We start from the raw sequence: 7,684 nt of genomic DNA, 5'->3' as shown, positions 1-7,684 counted from the left end.
TATATATATATATATTGTGGAAAATAATTGGCATGGAGAAATATATGGTAATGGCTTTCGAATTTGAACGGGGATAAGTAAACGGATCCAACCTAAAATTATTATTATTATTATTGCGACGAAAATTAAGATAAATTTCTGAGAAAATTTGTGGAGGAGGTTGTTGGATTCATATTCAGGCCTTGACTTAGAGTTCGATTATGCATATAATATTACAAATAATGACAAGTGAATTTTGATGTTTGTAGATAAATAAGATTAAAATGTTATGATTGTAATTGTCCTTTTTTATGTTAAATGGTACTTGAAGGTCCTTATGTTTGACATGTCTTTTTTTTTAAGGAAAATATTTTGCATTTAGAGTGAAATAAAATTAGAAAAAGACACCAAATTTGTCAATGTGCTGAAAGAGAGATTAAAAAATCACATGGCAAATAAAATTTAAAGGCCATCAACAAATTTTTAGCATCCATCATGAACCTCTTCATAAATTTTTAAATAAAAAATATTCAAATTTTGATAAAAAGACATTTAGAGCTCAGATTTAAGCAAATTTATAATCAAACTGACCGGTTTGATGAGACGGGTCCAATGATATCAAAATTAGTTTCATTTGAGTTAAATCAAACTTGTATCAATTCATTAAGCTACGCTTGAAAGTTTTTTAGATATATTTTGAATGTTAAACGAATGTTGAATCTAGCAAGCCAACAGTCAGATCGAGCGTCTTGACAAGATGAAATAAATAAGTCTAAGATTGTTCAATTCCGACATTGTTAAGACTCTCAAATGCCCATCAAACATCGTTTGATCGAATGAAGCTCTTTGGGTCATCTGATCAAAGTGGTTAATGTATCTGCATTAATTGCACCAATAACACCATAAATAGTGTGTCACCCCTTCTATGAGGAGAAAGAGAGTTTGAAGCCTAAAGAATATCTTAAAGCTTCAAGGAGCTGAAGTCTAACATCACCTCTGCCATCGTCGACCAATGCAAATTGTCGTCGACCACCATCGACCGTCGTCGAGCACTATTATCACAGTCAACCACCACCAACCGTCTTTAACCACAGCCGACTGCCGTCGAGCACCATCAATCACTATTGATCACCGCCCACCGGAAGCCGTCATCCGACATTATAACTTAAAAAACCCAGTAATCCTTTGCCATTTATGTGTCAAGGAGTCTCTGCAATCATTAACCTACAGTAGATTTATACAATTGGGTCAGACCCGTGGTTTTTTCCCCTTCACGGGTTTTTCATGCAAAACTTCTAGTGTCATTTTTATTGTTTACTTTTAACTAAGTGTGTGTTGAATTCTACTGTTATGCTAAGACAATAATTCATTACTCCACCACCGTGAATTTTCTAGCACGCATCAACAACAACAATAACACCAACACCAACAATAATAATAAACCTCAAAGTCTTAGCATTTCTCATTCTTGAGATAATTTCACCATATAGTTTCATCATTTCTGTGAATTTTCCTTCACAGCCAACCAAAGAGCTCAACTTTAGTTTAGGCATCTTAACGCTGCAAAAGGCTAGGGCTTATACATGCTAGCTTATCTTTAAACTTTAGTTTACATAAGCATTCAATCAACCACCACCTTTGAATATACGATTGATTGCTATTTCTTAATTTTTATTTTTAACCTTTTTGATATTTTTTCAGGTCATGTTTAATTTTATTTTCTAATGTAATATTTTTTAATATTTAAATGTCTTAATAATATTAAAATTGAAAAACTATAGACTAACTAAGGGTCCATTTGAGGCAGCTCATGCATTTCAGAATAAGCTGCTTATCCTAAAATGCGGCCCACGGGCCGGCCGCAAAGGTCGACGCACGGCCTGCATTTAGTGTAAAAACTCAAACGCAGTTTCGGATAAGCTGATGAAACGCGCGAACTAAACAGTACGTTGCCACAAACAGACCCTAAATCCGTCTCGTTCATATTTTTGGGTATTTAGTCAGTAAAAATAAAATTCAAATCGTCCTAAAAGTAATTTTATTTTTATTTTTATATTAAATATTTATATTATGCTCGAAAAATCTGGGTGGACTTGGAGATTGCCTTGCACGCCAAGCACTATTTTATTTTTTTATTTTTTTGGCTGACCAAGTTGATCATCTGGCAGATGGGGCCATGTGACGATCTCAACTTTGTATTATTTCCTTCATAAAATTTCAAACCTTCGAGAAGAGCATGATTGAGATGTGCTGTTTAATATCTTCTTATTAGATTATTAAATGTAATCCCCAAACATGTTAATTAGAAATATTTGAGATACATATCATATAAATTGTATATATTTATAGATCTAATATTTGAAATAACATATTTACACATATAATACATTTCTTATAATTAATCATATTAAAGGATATTAATAACAATGTATATTTTACTTTAATAGTAATTTTTTGGCATTTTTCATGTAATATTTAAAAATTAAAGTGGTATATAATTAGATATTAAAGTTTAGGTGTTTGACACATAGTTAAGCATATAAGGATTATGTGAGCAATTAATTTGATCATAGTGGTTAGTACTTTGTCTCATATGACACATAAGTATTAAGGTCCCACACATATACATATATACATATTTATTATAATTATTATTTTTTAAAAGATTGACCAGAGGCTATTAGGGGTGCCTCCCGACCAACCTCATGTGTCTAAGAATTACATTTTACACATAGACAGGATCAAACTCATAATCCCACGAGTCTTACAAATTCTGTTAACCAAAGAGTCATGATAGACGACACTTTACATATATACATATAAACATAAATAAATAAATATATATATATGAAATCGATATTTGGTGCAGTGGACACCAAATATCGATTCCCCCATATGGGTTGAAAACCCGATGTGTTTGATTTTGATTTGAATAGCCCGCATCACGGGATTTGAACCCCCGAACCAAGGGACTTATGTCAGAGGCCTCACCAATGAGCTCTCTCTCTCACACACACACACACACTTGCTTTGCCACTCACCTACTCTCCCTCCCTTTAGTTGGATACCTCTCCCATATTCGCTTTACAAATTTTTTAAATTTTTATCGAGCCCTTTTTTCTATTCTTCTCTTGCTCATCCTTACATTTTATATCAAAATTTTAAACTATTTGTTTTATATTAATACGAATATAACATAGAATTATATACACACACACAATGGTGTAAACGGAACGAACTCGAACGAACATAACTCGTGTTAGTGTTCGTGTTCGGTTCGTTTGAAATTAAGTATGTTTGAAATAGACCTGTGTTTGAAATTATTCGTGAAGTTAATATTTGTATTTAGTTTGATTTGTTTGAAATACATTTGAAATGTTTGAAGCGTTTAAAATCTTAACAATTTGTCTGTATTGTTTAAATTATTTGAATCGTTCAAAATCTTCCAAATTCTTAAATTTGTATGAATCACAACACAAATGCATGATAGTCGAAGCACAACTCATAACAAAATCATAATATCATATCTCATCCAAAAAAAATTGAGATCTAGAGGTAATATGCTAGATTTATATCCCAAAAACTAGGTTTCACTCAAAGAAACTAAATAAACCTAAAATAAATATAAGAAAACTTAAGCTAAGAGGTGAATATGAAGATAAATATGAAATTATAGTATTTACTATAAGCTAAGAGCAAACCTAAAGTTCAATTTATAATTTATAGGAGTTAATTTATTAAATTATGATAAATTTTTAAAGTATATAATTCTTTTTAAAATATGATAATTTTTTCTATACAATTATTTTAAATTATTTTATACTTCGAATAATAACAATTCAAACACGATCGCACAAATGACGGTTAGTGTTTGCTTTGTTAATAAATCGAACGAAAAAAATTGTTTGTGTTCGTCTCGTTTGCTTATCAAGCGAATCAAACACGACTCGCTGACGAGTCAAACAAAAACTATTTACGAACAAGTTTTTTTGACAGCCTCACACACACACACACAAGAACATATATAAATTTAATTAATCATAAATTAAATCAAGGAATTTAAATATTTAATTAATAAAAAATAAATCAGGATATTTTAATCTAAAAGCTTTCATCTGCTGTGCACTTATTCCTAATGATTGAGAGAGTATCAAAATATTCTATATAATTTTAGAATAAAGCGACATTTAAGCACACGAGAAACTGATTCCATTTTTTAGATGTTCCAAGCACAAATAGGAATATAAATGAACTTTTACGCATATTTTTTAGCCTATTTGTCGAAGTAGCTGAATCAAGCCTGCCTAACAAGGTTGTTGAATTGAGCTCACCTGTTGTAGGTGCTAGTTCGAGCTCATCCGCTGGTGTGATTGAACCGGTCTCTTCTACACATTGGGGATAGCTTGGTCCACTTAGAGAGATACAACTATTAGAAATTGTCATCATTACCAGCAAAGGTGCAGATCCATCCATCTTTAAAAATATTGTATGTCGCCCACATCATGATTATTTCATCAAGACACCCAGGATGCATGATCATACATTACTATTACATTTTTCTTAAACTATTTTTCCTCTTTGTATATGTACATCAGAAATGTGATTGCACGAATCCCGAGTAGATTCATCGGATCACATGAAGAAGGCAACAAAGGATCAAACCATCTAACGACATCTCGATCAGTCGAATCATGGGTCGATTAAACTAACATTCGTCTGAACCAAAGGAGCCATGCACTAAAACCAACGACAGCTAAACCAGTGCAGAGGCGTTCACAAGAAAACAATTGTGTCATAACTTATATGAAAATTTATCGCTCAAATGAAGATTGTCTACTAGATTACGGTGACACACCCTCTGTTTGATGAAATAATATTTCATGAAGATGATGAGCCTTCATGACAGATATCTCAAAAAAATCGGTCAAGGATCTGTCAGCCGACCGAACATTATTGCTAAAAAAGTGAAGACCAACCAACCAAACCTAGCAATTATGAATATGAAATGCTGCCAGGACAAAACCACACAAAAAGTAATTATCAGATAAAAAGATGTCAAATTCAGTCATACGGTTTGAAGCAATTTTGAAATGAAATAAAATAAAATAATTTATTTTATTATTTATTTATTTTTCTTACTTATTTTTTCGAGTATGAAAAGGCTGAAAATTTTTCCAGTCTGATTGACAAAATGGGCAAATGAGCGGTGGGGCCATGAGATAGATAGTGGAGTTGACGAGTTCTTAGGTCGTATTCCACGTCAGCAAATAGCCTTGCGTTTAGAACAGGTTCATTGACTCGTGAACTTCCGAGTTTTCCGCCTCTCACTGAAACGACTTCAAATCCTTCGAGAAGATGACCAATCAAAATTATTCTTCTATCACACGACGAAATATTAATATTTATAAATTAATCATTTCATTTTTTTTTTAATTATCTAACCAATATATTTATCAAATTATTGAGAATTTGATAAAAAGAAAAGAAAAATACTAGTTAAAATTTAACCTAGATCAAAAATAGTGGTTGATTTATAAATAACAAGTTTTGGTATGTAATTGCCCTTATTTTTCTATTAGCTCGATGAGTATTTTAACTATCTTAAAATTTTGTATTTTATTTTTATTTAATATATTATACATTCGAGTACCTTTGTCGAATGTTTTTCTTAATTTTTATTTGAGAAATTTATATAAAATGTCTAAGAAAAAATAAATGTGACTTTACATGCATATTACACATTTTTTATGTATTTATATATCTAGCCCTTAAACTCTTATGTTCACATGCAAAAACTTAAATATCTCCCATCACTATTACTTATTTTCTTAAAAGTGAAATGCTTATTTGCATTCCTAGATTGATGTCATCAAAATATTATACATACAAGAGAATTTTTTATATAGATCGCACTTTACTTATGTATTTACCTATTTAACACAATAACATTCGTTTCTTTTTATGTGTACCACTAAAATTGTCAACTTCACATAAAAAAATAATGCCATCACTGCCCTTTTAACAATGAAATGCAACTTTTCATGCAAAGGTTAGGTGGTATAAGTATAAATATCAAATTTTGGATATAAAATTTGAAAATTTCATAATAATTGTGTGGCATTTTAACTTCCCTTGCTTTATTTTGAGAGGATTCTCCTCATATGTACATAAATTTTTCACAACATAAATAAAGAGTATGAAATGCTTGCATTAGAATCCAAATTACAAAAAAAATCAATACAATTTCAAGAAAAGAAATATAATGTAAACATGAGAACTTGAGAGCCTTAAAAAGTATTTTTTTTTTTTTGAAAAATGTATATATATATCACTCATTTCTTTTGTATTTTAATATTTAATATTTAATTATTTTTTGACATTTATGGCACTTTATTTGTTAATATTAACAAATAACCAAATGTTAAAGAGCAATTAAAAATATAGAAAAAATGAGATAGAAATGTTCCTCAATTTTTTAGAGATCGAAATAAGAAGAAACACAAAGAATATACATCAAACCCTTAATTGTTGAGGAACATTTCATAATAAGAAAATTAGAGGAGAGCAAGAGAACCACTCATCCAACCAATGACATAAGATACAAATAATCATCATTGTATGACAAAAAACTACAATTCAAAATCACTAGAGCTAGAGAAAACCAAACAATATTTATAGGGTGTTCTAGGGAGAAATAAGCATGCTTATAGTGAAAGGCTTGAGTCTCTAAAAATATCTTTTATCTAGAAACTTTTCATTTCATTGTGCATTGAATTTTAAGAATAATGTTTGGGGGTTAGTAGTAGAGTTTTTAAATCTTATGTTGTCTCTCTCACACCATATGTGGTAACAGAAATAACATGCCTTGAGATAATTATAATTTTCAATAGCTGAATGTGCATCATCTATCATAATATGAACAAGTATATGACTTGATAAAGTTTGATCTAAAGAGGAAGGAAGAGGTTCAGGATAGGCAGCAAGAATTGCATTCAAAGTTTAAATGGCATTTCTTCGCATCCTAAGAGTTGTAGAAGTTGTTGGTTTTTTGAATGTGTATATTGTTAGATAGAAGTGCATATGTAGTTTCAAAGTGATTTAAAAAAAACCATCTAAGATTTATAAGGAATTATTTTTTTATTTTATATTTATATATTTATGTAAACATAAAGCCACTAATATCATCAAAATATCATAAAATAAAACCATGAGTAAGCATTATTTTATCCAATAATAAAATCAATTTTAATCAAATCATCAATTGTACAATGAAAAGACCTACGTAGAGAAATCATGAGAAAAATCTCTCAACTTGTCATAAATCATAATATTATGTTTGTAAAATATAATTATCTAGTAAAATGCATGTATATAATATGAATAAGTCACCTCACTCTCTAATAATTTAGCTTCTGTTTCTTTTTTTTTAAAATCAATACATGTATATAAAATAGAAGTTAAAGCCAACAACTTAGTAAGCTACCCAAAATTTATTCTAAATATCTAATGTACAACTAAAAATTTAATGTAGGTGTGTGAGTTTGTTATCATGTTATAGATAGAAAAATAGTTTAAAATTAAAGAAAATTTTGCAATAGTTTTATGATGCATCATACAATGGCATAATATTTTTTTATTAATTCAGGCATGTCAATATCGAATCTAATGAAAATAATTTATCAATAACTAAATTTAAAATGCACAT

The sequence above is a fragment of the Phalaenopsis equestris genome, unplaced genomic scaffold, assembly GCF_001263595.1.
Source record: "Phalaenopsis equestris unplaced genomic scaffold, ASM126359v1 Scaffold000134, whole genome shotgun sequence".
NCBI lineage: Eukaryota > Viridiplantae > Streptophyta > Magnoliopsida > Asparagales > Orchidaceae > Phalaenopsis > Phalaenopsis equestris.
Note: the sequence above shows the minus strand (reverse complement) of the source record.